We start from the raw sequence: 23,035 nt of genomic DNA, 5'->3' as shown, positions 1-23,035 counted from the left end.
ATTACACAAAGATTTAACTCACAAGCTATCCAGCTCTTATTACAATCCCTCACTGCTGTTCTTAGACAGTCAAAGGCTTCTCACAAACCTTCTCCTCTGCCCTCCAAGCCTCCTATTTCCTTGCGCAGTTTCTCCTAGGTCCTTTGGCTGCCACCTGTGTGAATTCACCTCTCACACAACTCACCAAACTTAGAAATAACTGCGCAATCCTGAAGGAGATAATTCCTTCTGCATGGATGAGTTTCCTTTATAGAAAAATTCCTCCAACTGATAGTACAATGTCCTTGTCTTTAATCTCAACTGGGTCTTTCTCTGAACTGACATGCATGAGTTATTTATGAGAGAATATTAAGTTATCTGGATAACACTAGTTGAATGCATGCATGCATTAACTGACTGAACTCACAATCAGTTCCACAAACTGTTTGGAACTAATCTAACTAGACTTAACTCAATTAACTGAGCTAACTAATTACAACTCAAATACAACTCATCCTTATCTCCTTAATTAAGGGATAACTTGCTCAATCAAAGGGATAACTGTTGCATGTCTTCACATAGACTTCGTGTTTCATTTTCTCCAACTAATTAACTCAAGATGAATTAATTAATTATTTTTCAAACAACTGCTGAGACCAAATTCGAATTTTAATTCTCAATTTTAATTCAAGGACTAATTAAAATTGGAATCTATCCCGAAATGCTATTTATAGCAATGCTATTTTTAGCATTTCTATTTTTTGCTATTTCCAACAGAGTTGGAGTATATCTTAAAATGCTATTTATAGCAATGTTATTTTTAGCATTTCTTGTTGCCACTTTCAACACTTATTTGGGGCCTTATCTGTGAGTATGCACCACATAAATAGTCTGGATTTTGGGGGAGATTTTAATTTCCAGAGGTGGCTACACCACCAACTGATATCACCATTTTCCTGGGCAACCATAGCAGCTGCATAACCAGCTTTAGGAGTGTATCTGCCACGAGGGTCCGTGGCCCATATGAGGACATCTTCCTGATCATTTAACCTGACATTGGCTTCCTCGAGGGCCCCAATGTACTGTTTCCAGTGCTCGAACCATCTATCCAGAATGTTTAAGACCTTGTGATCCATCCAGTGTTGAGGCAGCCACTGATCATGTCCAACAATTGCAATCTGAGCGATATGAGTGATACTGGACCTGACGAGGTGATTACACAGGTCCCTTGGTAGTATATGAGAAATCCTGCACCCGCCCCAGGCATCCATGCCTAAACGCACATGATCGCCTTTCCGTATTTTCCATGTCAGCCCGTTCTTTATGATGGGAAGGGATTGGGATATCGCCTTCCAGATAATGGAAGCACCAGTCGAGTTAATGATAGGACTGCAGATCCAATCCATTATTGAGAGGGGGTGAATATATTTGTAGTAAATGACCTCCTACCAAAGGCTTCGAGATTTGATGATATGCCAGCCCATTTTTGCTGCAAGTGCCATTGCAAAATGCTGAAGGTTTTTTATGCCCCATCCACCCAATTTTTTTGGTTTTCCAATCTGGTCCCAGCTTACCCAAGCAAAAGTCCGCCCTGTTTTTTGACCCCTCTAGAGGAAGCGGCAATAAATTTGTTGTATCATTTTTAGGATGCCTTTGGGGATCCAAGCCAGCGTCATCCAGTAAACTGGGATAGCCTTGAGGATTGATTTTATCAGGGTGAGCCTGCCTGCTCTGGAAAGCCAATGTTGCTGCCAGATGTTGATTCTATTTTCAATTTTTGCAATGAGCCAAGCTCAGTCAGCTATACGATATCCATTTGGTTTTAGTCTAAAGCCCAAATAATTTAACCCAGCATCCAGATTGTGTCTAACATAGGCAAATTGTTGAGTTGCATATCTTGCCTTGTTTTGAATGCATGTCACAAAGATGATCGGGGACTTCTCATAATTTGGTTCCATACTCGTTGCTTTGAAAAATAGAGATAAGATGTTCTTGAAAGCATGTGAGTCATGAAAATAACCATTTAGAAAAATAAGTACATCATCTACAAACAAAATGTGAGAGAGAGTGGTCATATCCGATGTACGGACACCCCCCAGAGCTCTTGCCTCACGATCTTTTTTAATCATTCTGTTAAATCCTTCCATGATGAGAAGGAAGAGTAAAGCGGAGAGTGGGCATCCCTGCCTGAGCCCTTGTTCCACATGAAAGAACCCCGAGGCAACACCATTAATAAGAATACTCTATGAGGCAGATGAGAAACATCACATAATCCAAGAGACGAAAGCATGTGGGAAGCCGATATGGGTGAGAGTGAGCTGGAGGTAAGACAAATTAACCCGATCGAAAGCTTTGGAGAGGTCAATTTTAAGGATTATGGACTTTTTATTATGTTTTTTTGATCAAGTGAAGGGCTTCCTATGCTGTCACTTTAGCTTCATGGATCTAGTGCTGATTGAGGAAAGGAAATTGTTCCATGGAAATCATCCGAGAAAGTATGGGTTTAACACGAAGAGCAATAGTTTTGGAAATGATTTTGTAAATGTTGTTGCGGAGGGAGACGGGGCAGTAATCATCAAAGGATGAAGGATTGTCAGTTTTGGGGATGAGGGCCAAGAAGGTCGCATTAAACCTTTCATACATTCTGCCTATGCTTTTGTAGTCCTCAATGGCCAATAATAGATCATCACCAATAAGTTCCAAGAAGGAGCTGTAGAATTCCATCGGGCACCCATCCGGGCCTGGAATTTTATCCTTTTTAAAGAATTTCAACAGAGCTTCTAGTTCCCCTCTAGTGATTGGGGATTTTAAAGTCTCCATCTCTTCGGGCTCAACAAATCTAGGTAATGCTTCTGCTGTTCGGATGATTTCTGGGAGAGCAACACCAATAGGGGCCTTATATATTTTAGAAAAATGACGAACACCCATATCGGCTAGCTACGCATATGTGTTTGCCTTTCTGCCATCTTGATCATGCAGCTCCCAAATTGTGTTAATTGACTTTCTTCCTCGTGCGAAATGGTGGAAACTTTTTTAATTTTCATCCCCTGCTTGTAACCAGAGATCTCTTCTCTTTAGCCTCTAGTGCTCTTCTTTTTGTTGCAACAATCTAATTCTTTCCAATTCTAGGAATCTTAACTGTGCCTTTGATTCCATTGAAGCATGACAATTAAGCCTAGAGGATTTTGGGTTTTTGAGGGTAACCTCTATCATAAGGAGATCAGCCTCATCTTTCCTTCGTTTTTCCTTTGCCCATTTGATGGTTTTTGATTTTATGCATGCCAAATTTTTTGAAATGACCACAGCCGGGGAGATTAGATCGTCCGGCCTACAGTGAATCCAAGAGTCAACAACTAATTTGTGGAACTCTGCATCAGGTAACCATGTCGAGTTGAATTTGAAGGGCATCGGGGGTTTGAAGTTGTTATCCCTGATCTCCAAAAAGATTTGGGAATGATCCGAGATCCCGCCCGAATCCACCCACTGGCAAAAAAGATTCAAACTAGCAAGGAGAGGGGCCTTAATCAGAAAATGGTCCAGCCTCCTAGCCAGTGCCCCTTCACCCATTCTTCTATTCCTCTAGGTCGGCATGATCTTGGCAGAGTCAATGTTCAGGAGCTCGTGTGAGTCCAACAGATTTTCAAAATAAGCCGAGAGGTGATCACATTGGGCCCGACTACCCCATGATTCTGCCAAACCTAGAGAGAAATTTAAATCTCCCCCTATAATCAAGTTTTCAGATTGCATAAAGTTGGCTTCCATAAGTTTGTTCCAAAAACGTTCCCTATTGTGACATGGCCCATAAATGTTGACGAGCCTGAAAGGCCTGTTAAGATCCGAGGAAGTAATGTCAGCTCCCAAAAAGCCCTCACTCCCCCAGGCATTGAGTAGTTTAATGGATCTGTTATTAAAGCCCATGGCACAGCTGCCCGAGTGGCCCCTTACATCCAAAAAGTGGAAATCCCAGTCTGGTAGGAAACTCAGAAGAAAAAATTTAACCAGACTCCCTTCACCCAACATTTCTTACAAACATATGACATCGAGTCTCTCCGAAAGACATAACCTCTTAAGAGCCATTTTTTTTTTTTTTTTTGGGCTGGCTAGACCCTTGCAATTGAAGGAGAGGCACTTCATGGGTGAGCATTGTGAGGGTTTCCCTTTGCTCTAAGGACCTAATCAATGGGGGTTTGTACCCCCGAAGCCACTTCAACACCGACCCTCTTAATGGCTTTAGAGAGTTTGGATTGTCTGCCACGGTGGGGTTTTAAGGGGATGGGGGGGGGGGGGGGGGGGGGGGGGGGGTCCACTTCCAGACCATAGGCCGGGGGTTGTGTGATAGGGGGAGAGCGGAGGAAATATTGATGAGACCCACTGGAAGTCGGGCTGCCCCCTTGATTAGGATCAGGTAGCGCCTAGCTGATAGATGGTGTGGAAGCTAGGAAAGAGGGTGGGGCCGATAGAAGAGGACAAACCGGGGAGCACATCTTGCTAACCTCAGAAAACGACCCAGAAAAACACATAGAAGCAGAAACAAATTCTGAAACCATACATTCATTTGAAAACAGAGGAGGAGGGTGGGGGGAGGAGTACCCGTGAAAGCCGAATCTCTAGCCCGTGCTCTGGTGTGGGGAGCTGCTAAGGTCATTGAGTCCGGTTGTGAGGAAGGCACCTTCGACCCCTATAGGTGAGGCTTTGAATCTTCTGGAGGGTCCGTTAGTGAAAGGAAATATGCCTCCAACGTTTGAGTGCTAGTTGATTCGAGTGATTTAGGAGGATCCGGATGCTTCCTGGACAGTAGGGGGAAATATTTGTATGGATGTCCCACCTCGTGGCACCTTCGAAAATAGAAGGGGATGCCTTCGTAGTCTAGATTCTGTCTTCGAGTGATGTCACCCATTTGGAGCAAATAACTCTCCACCAGGCCCACTCTAGGATCAAGAACCACCAGTATGGGAGCTAAGGCCATGCAACCAATATCCTGGTAAGCCCTGTCATGGTCTAGATACACCCCTAAATCATCTCCAATAACTTTGAAGATCTCCTCTGCCCAAAACTAGAGCGAAAGAACCGACAAACGGACCCATATCAGACCAGCACTGAGGTTTTCTTTTTCAGGGTCGAACAACGGAGATCATCTCTTTAGCATCATCGAAGTCATTTCGATGTGCCAGTACCTCGTCAACACCCAATCAACCTAGTCTGGATGTGAAAAGATAAGGGTGAACCACCCCCGAGACAGGGTGATGATACCAGGTAGCTGCACCAGCAAGTTGCCCCATACCTCTGCGGTCTATTTTCGCAGCTGAGCAAGTGTATAGTTCCTGCCCCTAACCCTGCCCACAAGCACATTGCTCTCTATTAGGGCTACTTGGGCCATTGAAATGCCCTCCCTGAAAACCAGGCAACGATCCCTTTCTCTGATTTTGGAGTGCTTTGATTTTTTCTTTTCTCGCTGTTTTTGTGGTTGAGCTACCTGGGCGTCCTCTACTTGAGCATTCTCATTTGAGTCTGAGGACCTGTTTTCCCCAGTGTCGATATCTTGCATTTCAATGCCGTTGAAATACCTAGAGGGTGGTGCTAAAACCATGGGCAAGTGAGCAGAACAGATGGGCGTAAAACCCAGGAGGCTAGCCTATGTTGAATCAAAACCCTAAGCACCGAGATGCAAGCCACTACACCCCACCACCGATAATCCCACACCTCCTTGAGAGTTTGTAGTATTCGGAAGTGCTTGAGACCATTCTTGGAGTTCAGGTGGTGAAGGGATGGAAAAAAAGGGAGACTTTGAGCCCTCGCCCAGACTAAATAATTCCTCCGACACGACCGTTTCCAGTTGATTTTTACCCATCTCCTGTAGGGTAACCTCCATTTCGTTCATGAGTGTGGTGAGTTCCGTAACCTGAGGAGCTGGTAAACGGTTAAATTCTGGTGCAGTCACGGCTGATGACGGGTGTGAGTAATTGACCCAGATGTCTTCTGTGGTCAGTGAGTCTGAGGAGTAGTCTAAGAGCTCTTCTTCCATCCAGACGCCTACTGCTGTAGAAAAATTGGGGGCCGTTCCAAGAAATAGCGGGTAATGAAACCTCCTTCCCGCTGACCGGGGTCTAAAAATAAGAAACCACTGAAACGATGACTAGCAGTTTGGAAACCCTTACCAACAGTTAGGGTTAGAAACTGTAACCGTTCAGGCGAAAAACCCGATGCGAAATCTGCCTTCAACCGCTGATAAAGTCACAGATAACCTCATGGCGACAATATGGAAGACCGCCCCTCCAAAACTTGTAAAAACAATTTTGTAAAAACAATGGATAAATTACCTTGAGACCAAGCGCTAGTTAGAGATAGAACCACATCGGGTGAGGGGACGATAAATAAAATAACAGTGCCTCCGTGAAAAACCAAGGCAAATAGAAACCCCAGGTATAGTCAACAACGACGGCACTGTCTGCTCATGGAAGTGCAGTAAAAGAAACTTCAATAATAACCTAGCCCCACCATCGAAACCTTCCGCCTACCTCCATCGCTCCACGGCTTTTTCGTTTATATTCTATGTTGTTAGTTTAAAAAAAATATTTAACATATTTATATTTTTCATTTGTATTGATGAGGGTTTAGTTGTACCATGGTGTGGTTATTTATATTTCAGTTGGAATGTCTCCTCGTTAACTGTTCCAAAATTGTGAAGTAGTAGATTCCTGCAAAAATTGTCATGTAGGCATGTCGTGCATTACAAATCAATCTGATATCATTTTGTGTTGCACAAGTTGACCTCAACGAGCTCACCTCTTTTAATATCATATGACCTACTACTATCTATTGAACATTAATATAAGTATTATTAATAATTTACATAAGAATTATTTGTAGCAATTTGTCTTAAAAATAGTTTGTTTTATAGAAAATTGAAGCTCTCATTTGAAAGATGGCATTTTGGACATTGGAAATTTCACAGGACAGCCATGGGATGATTGTAGATTTTTCCAACCATCTTCTTCATTATACATTGGTGAAATTATGCATACTTTTTCAACTCGAAAATGTGTTTTAGTAGCTGGAAATAGTATGGTATAATAGGGTTTCAATTGTAGAAATTCCAACTATCTATTTCTTCAAATATTTTTTACCATTTGCATGTGCTTTCAGTTGGAAATCATATTGTTTATGTTGGAAATTGTATGACGCAACATGTTGGAAATTGTATGGGGCTTTTGTGAATTTCATTTGTTTCTGATGTTTACTATAGTTGCACTGTTCGTCTTTGTAATTGGGGGATACCACTTTATTTGGTGCATCAAATCACTTGCTACGTAATGATTACTATAATGTTTATGTTGTAGAAAATTGAGATTTCCAACTTGTTTTTTCCAACTTTTCACTTTGGCAAATATAATTCATTGAAAATTTAAAACGTTACAAAAATGGTGGTACCATTTCTAGTTTATCAATCTATCCATCAACAAATCTTTATTATTTTTTACTTTTTGGCTATATTTAAACTAAGTAGCAGGTAATAAAAATGTTACTTTGCATAATACAGATTGTGGTTATGTGTTTAGCCATGTTGGTCGTGAAGTCCAATTTTTCTCATTCACACCAATTGAGCTAGGGTCCATCTTATTTCAATGCACAAATGACACCATGAATAAGTTCCTAATTGAAGAATCTTTTCATTGTAGTGTTTTTGCATTCAAATATGATGCGCCATAAAAATAGTAATATCAACATTTTCTCTGGAAGTGAGATTCTATTTTAGTCAATAATGTCGAATGAGCTAGCAAAAACTTCTCATTGAAGAACCTTTCCAATACTTTCTGACTTATGCATGTTTACATTTTCTCCAGAGAATATCCTTTGGATAATACATTAGCTTTCAAGCATCAAGATAGCAGTGACTTGGTGCCCAACAAGTGATTGTATAAGTAGCATGAGTAATTAATTGTTCTCAGATGTAGTATTATGTTATTTTCTTATGCCAACATGCATGATTGTCTTATTGAGTATTGAAGCATTTTATGTTTTTTGCTTGAACAATTTGATATTTCTTTCTTAAAGGTGTTAATATTAGTATAAGAGCTTCCATATGCATTGAGGATTCAAGCATCAAAATAACAGTTACTTTGCAGCCAACAAGTGATTGTATAAGTAACATGAGTAATTAATTGTTCTCATATGTAGTATTATGTTATTTTCTTATGCAAACAAGCATGATTATCTTATTGAGTATTGAAGCATTTTATGTTTTTTCGCTTGAACATATTGAACAATTTATATTTCTTTCTTGAAGGTGTTGATATTAGTAAAAGAGCTCCCATATGCATTGAGGATTCAACATTGAATTATATTATTTAAGAACATCATAGTATTTTCTAACTAATATGTGTTTGGTCTCTAGACAAGTAAAAGATTTGGTTTGTGACTCTAACATATTATTTTTGGAAGAACATTACAAAAAGCCTTTTTTTTTTTGTATAAGAGAAACTACAAATAATAGTAACAATGATATGAAGACTCTAGAAACAAGTCAACACAAAGTTAAATTTAAAGATATTGGAATATAAACTATCGATGAAATCTTTATGTTATTATTGTTTTTTACTTTAATTTATCTATATTTAAACTAAATTGTAGGGACCAAATACAATGTAGCATCACTTGAGCACATCTTTATTAAAATATTTTATTTACTAACATCAAAGAAGCATAAAAGAATAAAGATAATAAATAATAAATGCATCAAAGGCTATTACATATGTTTGCCTAAATGTAATTGTCTTGTTGTTGCAAGATGAGGTATATGCAAGTTTAGTTCTTTATTATTATTTATTTTAATTTAGCTATATTTAAACTAAGAGGCAGGTACTAGCGACTATGTAGTCGTTGTTTATATTCACTATTATGTTTGTAATTTTTTCATAGCGTCATTTTGCTTCAAAACAAAGTTTTAATAGTGAGATGACGAGTGTTCACTCATAATCATAATCTCATTTTATGACGAATTTTATAATTTCTATATGATGAATTTTGTAATTTCTCTGTGTTTTAATATTATGGGATATAAAAGATTTAATAATCTTATTAATGTTAATTGTGCTTTTATTATAATAATCAATGATCTTTGTCTTATCTCATATAAGTATTTTTATTAGTCATTGTTAAGGTAGGACTCTAGTAGTTGATTTACTTATTGAATACTATTAGTTTAGCATTGACCAATACAACTTATAATGTTTGGTTTTGAAAAATAAATATTTATTTTTCAATATTATTAAAAAAATAAGGACTCTAGTAATTGATTTACTTATTGAATACTATTAGTTTAGCATTGACCAATGCAACTTATAATGTTTGGTTTTGAAAAATAAATATTTATTTTTCAATATTATTAAGATTTTTTTTTTTAAATGTTTGATTGGACCACAACTTGAAATTCTTATTGCAAAGTTTGCATAATATAATGCCATGTTGATAACTGCCTTACATATTTTATGCCATAATTTATGAATATAATTGCAATATTCGTGCATGATTTTGAGATATTTTTGTGGTGATTTTTATTCTAAAGTTTTGCAAGAAAATTGTCCAAAAATCAAAGATAGTTCATACTCAAGTAAATAACATATTTACGATCAATTACTTCCCACCATTATTTATATTTTTCTCAACATTTATGTAGGAGTAAAACTTTAAATGTGTAGATTTACTAGTGGTTACTATCCACCAAAATTTATGCAAGTCCTTGTGCATGAGCAAGCAATTCATTTATCCACTTTACATCTCAACTCATTAGTTCATGCCAAAACAAGATTATAGGATTCAATTTAGCATTGACGAATGCAAATTATAATTTTTTATACAATTTTTTCCAAAGCATAATTTTTAACTTTAGTGGGAGGGACTAAGTTGTCATGCAATACGTGTTTCTTAAGAAATTTTCCTTTATGTAAATTATTGAATCAATATTATAATTATATTGTCTAGTTACACAATTAAACATGAAACATGATCAAGTCTTAAAAAACTGATGAGTTTAAAAATTAAATTAACTAGCAATTGCACCAGATGTTGCAAAGGAAACACCATAAGTCGGTAGCATATGGAAGAAGAGCATAGAGGAAGAGAGATGTGATATGTTATGTGATCTAAATGTTGCATCTCCTCTTCAATTCCTCCAATTCCTCGTTCTTCATGCCTCCTTAGGCTGCTCCTCTTCATGGTAGAATCCTCATAGTCCTCAACCTCACTACCATTCACAAACCTTCCTTCCCAACATTGTCTCCCAAGAGCTACACTTCTAGCAATCACACATATTGAGACAACTTTGTCTGAGATCACAAAACCACAATTTCAAACTGAAACAAATCTGAACAGGAACAAATTCATAGGAATAGAGATTTCTCTTATACCACTTGATGCAAGGCTAGGCAATGCAGACTCAAACATTCTCTGTTGCAGAAACAAGCTTGCAAATGCAAAATTAAAACATTCTTTGTTGTAGAAACAAGCTTGTAGTTTGGAATGCTGCAACCACAAAAGTTTCACCTACACATGGACTTGTGAAAACTACAGAACAAACAACAACAAAAAATGACCATGAGAATGTAGGAAAACACAAACAACATAGGAGAATGAACATAATCAAATTTTATTTTGCACAAAGCATGAAATTGGCTTGTCATAGCTTTTTCTAGAGGTCCTAGTCTCTCTTTGACATGTGCCATCCTTTTTTTAGCACCACTGAAATTAGATATAAAGTGCATCCCTTGCAAGTTTTAGAAATACAAACAAGTGCATTTTCCATTACCTAAACTATACAACCCTTTCTAGTAATATAAATGAGGACATTACTCACACTATACATCCTAGTGAAATTACTAATATTGTACATCCCTTACTGGATGGTATGCACTATCATAACAACCCCACATGCCAACAAGTAGACATTTTTAAATGTAGCAATCATATTCATACATTCAATTTTGTTTTCAAATAATTTTTGTGTTGCACCAAGAACAACACAGGTGGAAAGAGTGTCACATGTGAAATGCAACTAAACTAATGGGTGCTCAATAAATACTGGGCTAAGATTTATGTTGGCCAATTTCTTATGGTTGCTCGATAAATCCTAGGTGAAGATGGATAAGATGGATTTATGTTGGTGGAGAAACTTGCATGTAACAACCAATCATGTCTCATAATACTAATTATCTTATCAATTTTCTTATCCATACTATTGATAAACTTGCAGATATAACACTTACTTTCAATAAATTACTTACAATGGATGGGTTGGAGCTTCCATTTATGGTTGCTCTATTTCTTCCACTCAAAGAGGATGAGTTCATTTCCATCATGTATTCATCCAACATGGCCATCTGTAGCTTTCACATCCATATTCAAATGGATGTTGTTTGTAGGCATCAAGAATTGGTACACATTTCCAACCTCTGCACTTAAGGTCCATAGAACAAACAACTCTAGCTTGTCATGATTATAATATGCAAGTATATATGTTCATCACCATTCAACAAAAAACTAAGAATTAGGGGACCACTGTTGTAAAACAAATTGGACAACTTTGATGCAACCCTTTGATGTATAATGCCTAAGACTCTGGCATTCCAAAAGCCTACGTTAAGGTTGATAAATTCATAATGTTGTATTAGTTAGCATCACACAACTTTGTAGTCTTTCTAAATGATGTGGGACATCAATTTGAGGCCAACTTGACCAGGAAAAGTTTCCAACAGGTGTTGTCACTTAAACTGTTAAAATTTAAAAATAAAAACTGAAAAGAGTAAGGGCATTCATATTGAGCACTAAAAATCATTCTTTCAATCTTCTTAAAACAAACCTTTGAGGACCACAATGACTCCAACTAGATTTGTCAACAACTCCCTAAAAATATTTCAATCTGAACTATGATAGGACCTCTGAAGACAATCCTATTAAAGTAGGTGGAGAGTGAGAAATCAAGGACCAATCAGGGTGTGATAGTCACTTTTTCTGTTGATTTTCCCATTTCAAGATGGCATCAACCGGTTTGAGGTTCAAGGACAGGTTGGATGGCACTTACAATTTTAGTCCATGGAAGAAAAAAATCAACATTGTTTGGGTTAATAATTGACCTTGAACCCTATCCTAGATTAGGCCTAAGGAATGTTATAAATGAAGGGAACTCTATGCTTCCAAGAAGTAATATCTCAACCATAGAAGATTTATTAAAACAATGCAAAGACTTGATTTCAAGAATGGCCTCAGTTGATTCAAAAAAATTAAGAATAACAAGATTGTTGGCCAATGTTTCAATTAATCTAGCTTCAAATCAATCAAAATATTAGAAAATCTCCACTCGGTCAAGAATGAAGATTTACTCAATTGAAATTGGAGGTTCTATAGTCCGAGTACCACCAACTTGCTTTAATAATTGAATAGAAAGGACCTGGCTCAAGAAGACAAGACAAACCAATTTGTAGTGAATATTAGGAACATAAAAGGACACTCCATGCACTGCCCTGTCTTGTTGTTTCATATGCTGCTTCATTCCATCTCAAAGTCTCATATGCAATGGAAAAGCCAAAGGTCAAGGATCTCAAAGCAGCATATGGGAGAAAAAATGAGCTTTTGGTGGAACAATGTAAAGCAGCCCCTCATCCTAATGGACTTTATTCTCATGGACTCTCATCCTAATTGTATTTACTATTTGGGCAGAAGACCTCACAACACTGCCAAGGCCAACAATGGAGAAGACCCATCTTCTTCCAACAGAAGGAAGAAGAACTAAAACTCTCTAAAATAGAAAAATTTGAGGGCCGTGAAGAATGTCTGCATAGTAGTCTCATATATGCTAGAAAATGTCCAGTATTTTCTAACTGGATTGGGAAAAATACTTGATTCATACTGGCATCACTGCACACGTGAACAAATTGCAGGTAGTCACAGGACAACTTCACAACTTACATAGAGTTTTATGGATTTCAAAAGAGACAAAGTAGAGATTAGAGGCAACTGAGTCAGATAACATTATTGTTGCTACAAGCGCAAGGAAGAATCTGGACCAAACTGATGAGGGAATTATAGCCCTGAAAATCTTAACAAGGGGGCAAATTTTGCAGATGCAATGCAAGCAAGAAACTCTGAAAACTCTCAAGGCCCACTGAGAAGGGACAATTTTAGGTGAGAATAGCTTGGGATTTGATGCATATTCTTGCTGTTTGAGGAGGTATAGAAATTAGTGGCCTTTTCTTGGTTTATGTTTACATAATGGCTTAGAGTATTAGCTGGCACAGTCTATGTCGTAGTTATTCTGGTTAATGGTGCCGTGTATCCATAGTAACCTGTTAGCGCTTGAAATTTCACCTCAGGCTGAGAAAGGTAAACTCCAAGGCAACATCAAACCACTTAGCCTCGTAGCTAGCCCTACAGGGTAGGAGAGGGCTCTCTCCGGTATATCTCGGCAAAGATCTTCAAAAGGGCGGAGATAACCAATAAAGAACACTGATTTTAGGCTAGTAAACTGATAAAAGGTTTGATTTGAGATTTTTAGGATTTCGGTGGAAAATTGGGGAAAGGTAATTTTGGGTGCGGGGATTGGACACAGTTTTTGCAGGGGGTTCTTTGGGGCAAGATAGGAGACTGTATTGATGCCTTTGAAAGATTTGGATGGATGAGAATGACTGGTGAGGAGCTAAGGAGAGCAAGCAATTCACCTTGAGTTCTCCTTAAACAGATGAAAACATTGATATTAAGCAAACTTAAAAGCAGAGCATGGCAATCATGAATTCTACTTTAACACTTCATTTGCCTAATTTGCAGAAGGAAAAGTAAGAAGATGATTCACATAACAAACTTACAAGTACAAAGAGAAACACACCATCAATACATTTAACCACAGGAATCCCAAAAAGGACTGCAAAACCCTGGTCTTTCTTCCTTTGCCAAAATTGCAGAGATACAATGAGTAATACAATAGAAACTTCTCCCTCAAGAGTCCAACCATGAAAATGACCAAGAAAGTACATAATATAGGCAATCTAACATCTTTCCTTGCCTCTAGGGGTCGAGATCACTATCCTAGGAGTTGTTTCAACCAATTCTAAACTGAGCACTGAAAACTAGGCAGTCAAAACAACTTGCCTCTATAAGCTAGGAAACCAATTCATTCATTAAATTTTTGCCTATCTCATGAATGAATCTTCTAGAAGAGATAAATAAGTGTCAAAATATCATAAAATTACATCATTTACAACAAGGAAGATCAAAATCTACTCCAAAAAAGTCAAATCCAGTCAAAACTGCGTTTTGCTGAGCTGTAGGTGAATTTCTGTGAAAACTGCCCAACACGTCGCGCCCTGATCCTGAACGCGTCGCGCGCCTTTGGAGCTGCTTTTGAGGCACTTCTAGGTGTCCAAATGAGGCAAAATTGGGATTTTTGGAAAGGTTTGGATGTCTATTTTCCAACCCAAGTGGAATTTCTGAATTTGGTGGCCATTTGCCCCTCTAAAATTGCACTCTCCCAAGACTGCTTCCTGTGTGTCAAAAAGGTGGCAGAAAGTCATTTTTTGCTTGTTTTTTGACTTTATGGAGGCCTAAAACTTGGTGAAATTTCTTGGAAATTGCTGAGAAAGTGTATCTTTGCATGAAAAATCCAAAAATGCTGAGTTTTCTTGAAAAGGAGTTGCCCATCGAAAGGGTCGCGTGCAACGCGTGACGTGTTGGTGGAGAAAACCTGTTTTTTGCCCAAAAAATTCACAATTGACAAAATTTTCTCCAAATTTCTTGAAATTTGGGCTGGGAGTCCCCAATCAAGTACCCTGCTCAGTCAAAGAGGCTTTGGCCAAAATTTGGAGTGGATCGGGCCTTTTCCGTCGTTTTAGTGCCTTGGCCAACCTCCTTAGATCCAACGATTGTATTTTTGACCTTTCTCTAAAACCATGACACCTGTGCAAAAAGTGAAGGAGGTTTTTCTTCTTTGGCATGTTGTGGACAAAAACCTCTCTCGGTTTTCCAAAATTCATCTTTTATTTCTCTAAAAAATCTCTTGAGTGAAACTTATCCCGATGTGTGAAACAAGGAATTTTGTCGAAATGAAGCGAAATGAAGGGGATAAGATGCTTCTAAATTCTTGGGGAAATTTTTGGAAGTAGGGAGGGATGTTAGGAAGCAGGGGAAAATGGAATCTCAGAGATTGAGTGAGGGGAAGGGGTCCAAAAGGGCAAAACACAGGCCCAACCTAGAAAATTGCCAAGTTGTAGCTAGAAACTAGGGTTTGTGCGAAAATGAGGAATTTGGGGAATCTCAGTGATGGGAAGCATTTGGTAAGGTACTTTAAGGATAGGGGAAGGTGTATGAACATCAGGATACAAGTTTTGCCGATGATTTGACCGTCCAAGAGAAATTGGCTTCAAAACCCTAGGAGAGGGAAATGACCTTACCTAGGCACAACTGAAGCATGAACAAGGTGTAAAATGACTCATTAGACACTGAGATGATAATGAAAACCCTATGAATGATGATAGACTCAGATGAATAGTAACATAGATTGGCATTTGGGCAACTTTGAAAAGAGTGAGAGCAAACCCTAGACCCTATGCCTAGTGACCAAATTTTGCTTGAAGACTCACTGAAATGACAAAATTTGACCTTGACACTCTGAGACCACTTTGTAAGAGCATATTTGATCACTGGAGGAAGGCTGGAAAGACTGACACTAACATTGGCTCCAATGGGGATGGTAGCTCCTTGGAGGTGCCAAGAACCGCAGATCTCTGTAAGAGTTAGATAGTGCCTTCATCCATTGGGCGATGGAGTCATAAACTCAAACTAAAATGCATGACTGAAAACTGATGACTCGGATGACACAAATTGACTCTCACTCAACTAAAAACTGACTCAATACTTAAACACAACCGACAAACTGGAAATGATGCTCAAAGTGGAGCTTATTCGTCAAAACCTACTCTAACAGTTTCATTCATCAACTGATCAAGTGAAATGAAACAACCAGTGCAACCAAGTAAGTATCCCGTTTGCTGTTCGAATTCTCCGCAAGTGCTCACTTATGAACAACAAGAGAGAACTACTGAAAGGCATCTCCCATGACAACTTGGAAACAGATCCGTTGAATGATATGAATTCTCTATCCGCCTCCAAAAACACTGCATAAGGATCTTGAAGTTCATGCACACTAGAACTTAGCTCATCCAATGGATTACTTCTCTTTTCCTCATACCATGAATGCAAACTTTGATCTGAGCCTTGTGACGAGACCTCTACTGAAAGTGACAAAGAAACCGGCTGCTGGATCAAATTCATATCAGCACATGTTTCAAGCTCACATGTAGTCAATGGAGAAAGACTTTGACTGCAAACCTCATCCAAAACATCAGCTATTGGATCATGAAAAACTTGAAAAGACTGCTGTAATGTATCCATTGAAAATGTATGACATCCTTCTAGTTGTTCATCTTTTTCTTGAGAGATTTTACAAAGATTCTGCCTTATAAACTGAAATGCTTCGAAACAAAAAGGGTATAGAATCTTCCTGCATCATCAAATCATGTATTTCATCTTCCACAGCTTCATCTGTAATCTGCCCTTCAATTTCATTTGGTGGTTGCAAATGTGATGCTACAGGCTGCTCAAGAATTTTTTTATCTGTCTCATCCTCAACATTAACACTGAGAGATTGCTGATTTGTTATAGGCTGTTCATTTGGAGATTTACTATGCAATCTACCCTTCAAAAACTGAAATGATTCAAAACAGAATGGTACAGAGTCACCTTGAATCATTAAATCATGTGTGTCCACTTCCAAGTCTTCAGCTGCAACTTGAAAATCAATGGCTTTCGGGGGTTGCAAATATGAATATGAGAAGTCTTGAACAAAATTTTCATTGCTCTCAAGATGATTCAAATCAAGACTTGTTGACATTTGATTTCTGATTGCATGGTAGTTATCTCTGATGAATTGAAACGAATCAAAACAAAAAGGCAAATATCCTTCACTTACTTCAAATTTTGCTACACTTTCCTCATCATTGTCATAGCTCATATGCATCGGTTGATCATTGTACTTGAGCTGTTGTAAGTGAACTTATTCCTCCCACAAACTAGCTGCTGATTTGTTTGTAAGATTAGCTTCTGTTTGGAGAACATAATCATCATCATACTGATCAAACTGAGGCAAATCATCGGTATAAAGCATATCATCAAGCATGCAGGTCATATCAACAGTGCTTTCTTCGCCAAGGTGATCTACAAAACAATCATTATCAGATCTATGACAACTAGGATAAGAAACAAAATGTTTTGGATCAACAACTTGTTCTTCTTCAATCAGCGAGCCATGGGTTTGAACATTATTCTCATTCCTTGCGTTGATCTTGTCCATCATCTTTTCCACTGCACTTACCAAAATGTCAAGCTTTACCTCTAGAGATGTCGATTCGGCTGGATCTATGTTTTTCATCTCTTCTTCGTTCAACCTTGCCCTTTGGATCAGCAGATGAGCCTCTACATTTACTGCACTGTTCTGCATCTCGTGAAGTGTTGCCAGGTTCCTTTCTCTCAGCTGAAACTCCATTTCTGGATCAAAGGCACCCGTATAGTGCAAGAGAGCCGATCTAGGAGTAGTCCTTATATCAACTGGCATCGAATAATAAACTTGGTTAAATCTGGCTGAAAACTGTTGTACTGTCTCCCCTGGCAATCTTTTCAGCTGGTTATACTCTTCCACAATCAAGAGAAGGTTCTGTCCGATCATCCACCTGTCGAGAAAAACTTTGACAAACTGCTGGAAATCTGAAATGCTTGCATCAGGCAGGGCTTTGAACCAACTCTTCACTTTAGCTTGCAAAGAAAGAGCAAAAAGCCTAATACTAACATCCTCTTCGTCAACTTCAAAAAGGTCAAGAAAAGACTCAAAATTATGCACATGTTGCTCAGCGTTGACATTCTTACATTTACCGTCAAACCTTGGCAAGTATAGATCATAGTTTTTGGGGAAAGCATGAAGAACAGAAGGTAAAACAAGAGGTTTATACCGATCTGGAATTTTACAAGGTGTAGGGATATGTACAGCAGGTATAGAATCAGTCTTGGTCTCTTGAGATTCATTAATTTGAATATGGTCATCACAAAATTCAGAAAAAGGATCTTGATCAAGCTCAAAGGCATGCAAATCTTTGGTATTCACAATCTTCAAAGGGAAAGAATCATTTGCAGGCCGAGGATCTCTTCTCAAATACAATATACGTTGCAAAGCCTTCTTGACATTCTTGGGAAAAGAGAAGGAATAATTTATGACAAAGAACAAAATGTCTTGGATGAAATTCCAACTTGAATACCTGGTCTGTCCATGTTGTCCTTTCATGTTTTTGCTGGTCGGGATCATCCTCCAGTGGAGTCTTTGGATCTGATCTCAAAAATGATTTAGAGTCACTAGGTGAATGATTTCAGCCTTTCAAGTGTCTGATCGTTGTCCACCATCAACCATCAGATCTGAACTTGATACATGTACTGGGGCAATTAACAAGTTAGATGTCATGATTACAAGCTAGACCGGAGATTGACTAAAGCAGCGTTTATCTACTTCCGTTAATGCAAAGCAAAAGCGTTTCGAAGGCTACCTGGCATAACTTCAGGCTCCGTCTGTAGCTTATAAAACAAATGAAATCAACAAGCAAACCATTTGTTCTCCCCAGTATGGTCTCCAATATGTTAGCGCTTGAAATTTCACCTCAGGCTGAGAAAGGTAAACTCCAAGGCAACATCAAACCACTTAGCCTCGTAGCTAGCCCTACGGGGCAGGAGAGGGCTCTCTCCGGTATATCTCGGAAAAGATCTTCAAAAGGGCGGAGATAACCAATAAAGAACACTGATTTTAGGCTAGTAAACTGATAAAAGGTTTGATTTGAGATTTTTAGGATTTCAGTGGAAAATCGGGGAAAGGCAATTTTGGGTGTGGGGATTGGACACAGTTTTTGCAGGGGGTTCTTTGGGGCAAGATAGGAGACTGTATTGATGCCTTTGAAAGATTTGGATGGATGAGAATGACTGGTGAGGAGCTAAGGAGAGCAAGCAATTCACCTTGATTTCTCCTTAAATAGATGAAAACATTGATATTAAGCAAACTTAAAAGCAGAGCATGGCAATCATGAATTCTACTTTAACACTTCATTTGCCTAATTTGCAGAAGGAAAAGTAAGAAGATGATTCACATAACAAAATTACAAGTACAAAGAGAAACACACCATCAATACATGTAACCACAGGAATCCCAAAAAGGACTGCAAAACCCTGGTCTTTCTTCCTTTGCCAAAATTGCAGAGATACAATGAGTAATACAATAGAAACTTCTCCCTCAAGAGTCCAACCATGAAAATGACCAAGAAAGTACATAATATAGGCAATCTAACATCTTTCCTTGCCTCTAGGGGTTGAGATCACTATCCTAGGAGCTGTTTCAACCAATTCTAAACTGAGCACTGAAAACTAGGCAGTCAAAACAACTTGCCTCTATAAGCTAGGAAACCAATTCATTCATTAAATTTTTGCCTATCTCATGAATGAATATTCTAGAAGAGATAAATAAGTGTCAAAATATCATAAAATTACATCATTTACAACAAGGAAGATCAAAATCTACTCCAAAAAAGTCAAATCCAGTCAAAACTGCGTTTTGCTGAGCTGTAGGTGAATTTCTGTGAAAACTGCCTAACACGTCGCGCCCTGATCCTGAACGCGTCGCGCGCCTTTGGAGCTGCTTTTGAGGCACTTCCAGGTGTCCAAATGAGGCAAAAGTGGGCTTTTTGGAAAGGTCTGGATGTCTACTTTCCAACCCAAGTGGAATTTCTGAATTTGGTGGCCGTTTGCCACTCCAAAATTGCACTCTCCCAAGACTGCTTCCTGTGTGTCAAAAAGGTGGCAGAAAGTCATTTTTTGCTTGTTTTTTGACTTTCTGGAGGCCCAAAACTTGGTGAAATTTCTTGGCAATTGCTGAGCAAGTGTATCTTTTCATGAAAAATCCAAAAATGCTGAGTTTTCTTGAAAATAAGTTTCCCATCGAAAGGGTCGCGCGCGGCGCACGACGTGTTGGTGGAGAAAACCTGTTTTTTGCCCAAAAAATTCACAATTGACAAAATTTTCTCCAAATTTCTTGAAATTTGGGCTGGGAGTCCCCAATCAAGTACCATGCTCAGTCAAAGAGGCTTTGGCCAAAATTTGGAGTGGATCGGGCCTTTTCCGTCGTTTTAGTGCCTTGGTCAACCTCCTTGGATCCGACAATTGTATTTTTGACCTTTCTCTAAAACCATGACACCTGTGCAAAAAGTGAAGGAGGTTTTTCTTCTTTGGCATGTTTTGGACAAAAACCTCTCTCGGTTTTCCAAAATTCATCTTTGATTTCTCTGAAACATCTCTTGAGTGAAACTTATCCCGATGTGTGAAACAAAGAATTTTGTCGAAATGAAGCGAAATGAAGGGGATAAGGGGCTTATAAATTCTTGGGGAAATTTTTGGAAGTAGGGAGGGATGTTTAGGAAGTAGGGGAAAGTGGAATCTCAGAGATTGAGTGAGGGTAAGGGGTCCAAAAGGGCAAAACACAGGCCCAACCTAGAAAATTGCCAGGTTGTAGCTAGAAACTAGGGTTTGTGCGAAAATGAGGAATTTGGGGAATCTCAGTGATGGGAAGCATTTGGTAAGGTACTTTAAGGATAGGGGAAGGTGTATGAACATCAGGATACAAGTTTTGCCGATGATTTGACCGTCCAAGAGAAATTGGCTTCAAAACCCTAGGAGAGGGAAATGACCTTACCTAGGCGCAACTGAAGCATGAACAAGGTGTAAAATGACTCATTAGACACTGAGATGATAATGACAACCCTATGAATGATGATAGACTCAGCTGAATAGTGACATAGATTGGCATTTGGGCAACTTTGAAAAGAGTGAGAGCAAACCCTAGACCCTATGCCTAGTGACCAAATTTTGCTTGAAGACTCACTGAAATGACAAAATTTGACCTTGACACTCTGAGACCACTTTGTAAGAGCATATTTGATCACTGGAGGAAGGCTGGAAAGATTGACACTAACATAACCTGCATAGCTTGCTTCCATTATTCAGCTCATAGTCCAGTCCATAATCATACAATGCTAATCATCGAGATGTTAGAGTTTGGGGACAATATGTCCTTGCCTTGTGAAGGTCTTTGTACATCCAAACTGTCATTGGCCCCCAGCCAATGGTGGGACACCAATTCTTTATCTATTTTGTAAATTAATGACATATTTCCTTATGAGAAAAGGTTATTCTGGCCAATTTTGGTTGCATCAACAACGTGAAGATTCTAACTACCATGTGTTTAATGCCATAGACTATTTAGGGAAGCATTCAATAAGTGCATATATTCTGACCTTTTTACAAGTGTTGCAATCCTTCCAACCATCTTCTTCGAAGTGAAATGTCTCACAAAATCTCAATTGATCATATGCAGACCTGTGCATCAAAATCATCATGTAACAATATGATTTCAAATTTCAATCAATGGTTATTAATGAAAAATTAAAAGAAAAGAAGATGTGTAAAAGTAATTTCCAAGATCCTTCTGTTTAAAAGGTTTTGAGCTTCATATCTACAAGCCCAAATAAATAAATTTGAAATATGGGTTTTATAGAATGTTGGAGATAACAAACAGTCCTTTGGCATTTTCAAGAATACTAAATCACACATTACTCATGAAAAAATGTGAAAACTGGAGGTTAGAATAGCAGACAAAAAGAACTGTATCATTTGAGCCATATAAACCCACCCTTTTGAACAAATTGACATTAGAACATCAAGGACATCCATTGAATACAATGTGAAAACAACAAATATTGAATATCCCAATAAAATTAACGTTTTATGGAAAACTTCATCAACAACAGACATACAAAATGCCCACATGAAATATCTACTAATGTTAATGTAATTAAAAAGGTAATCTGAAGTTTACATTGTCTCCTAAAAATTCAACCTTCAAATAACCATGGCAATAACAATCACATAAGATGCATTTTTGTAAAATTCCCCTGTCCTAGGTAAAATAACATAATCCAACCTCAACATAAGCTAACAATGAACAATCGACCCCTTTAAAAACTGGCCCAGACACATCTAAACACATGACAGATATGCACTTTGAAGTTGCGAAGCTCATGTCCAATATTTGTTAACTAGGGATGTATTATCATTTAAGCAATTTCAAAAAGCCAAAAGCTAATTGGATATGGCTTCTTGAACTTAGAGAGGCAAGATACATTGTACAACCAAGTAGAATGTATCTTGATGGTGGAGAAACTAAAATATAAGAGTTAATTGGAAAAATTATTATTCTTTCCATGCAAATTCAATTTCAATAAGCGAAGTGACATGTTGATATCTTATAAACTATATTATTTTCATGGCTCCCATCCTAATGATGTCTGGCCTTTGAAAATTGTCAACTCAAACTTTTGAGTTACTAACTAATATGATCAAAGAAACTATAAATGCAAACTTCTGAGTTACTTTCTAGATTAAGTAACTAATCTAACCAAATCTACTGAACATATCATTCAGTTAGATAATGTTAACTAATTAAAGGGAGGTGTTCAAAGGTATAGAACAGACCATAACAACCCTTGAGCGCACCAGTAATGTTGTGATAATCCAGGACATTTACATAGAAGATCTACAATCCATCCCCATATTTTCTGAGAGACTCAACTGCCCCTGCCACCATTCAAAATCATCAACGAAGAATGTGAACATACTATAAGTTCAATCAAAACAAAATATAAAAACCTTCAGCTCAATTTCAAAGTGACTGGGAATTCAAAATAGGGATGGAATGGTGCAACTTATTTTTATTTTTAGGGGTTTGAAAAAAAATAATAATACATCAAACTTGGGTTAAAGAACATTTGGCATCTGATTATGAATTACTTATCATTCAGTTCAAAAATGTTAACAAATTAAGGGAAAAATTGTGAAATCAGTCCACTTTACTCAGAGATTGTATAACACAACTAACTTT

The 23,035-nt window shown here is 38.1% G+C and overlaps 1 long non-coding RNA gene across 1 annotated transcript; it reads right to left on the bottom strand.

Moving 5' to 3' along the window:
- Positions 1 to 12,801: 12,801 nt before the first annotated feature.
- On the bottom strand, positions 12,802 to 22,870 carry LOC149165306 (uncharacterized). The gene is made up of 3 exons (XR_016260748.1): positions 22,630 to 22,870; positions 21,077 to 21,474; positions 12,802 to 13,313 (listed from the first exon to the last, which is right to left on the bottom strand). It is a non-coding gene; the product is annotated as an uncharacterized LOC149165306 (long non-coding RNA).
- Positions 22,871 to 23,035: the final 165 nt, after the last annotated feature.

The sequence above is a fragment of the Pinus tabuliformis genome, chromosome 5_1 (assembly GCF_031772625.1).
Source record: "Pinus tabuliformis cultivar Carrire ecotype Pingquan chromosome 5_1, CPIR1, whole genome shotgun sequence".
Taxonomy (NCBI): Eukaryota; Viridiplantae; Streptophyta; class Pinopsida; order Pinales; family Pinaceae; genus Pinus; species Pinus tabuliformis.
Note: the sequence above shows the minus strand (reverse complement) of the source record. Positions and strands in the feature narration are given on the sequence as shown.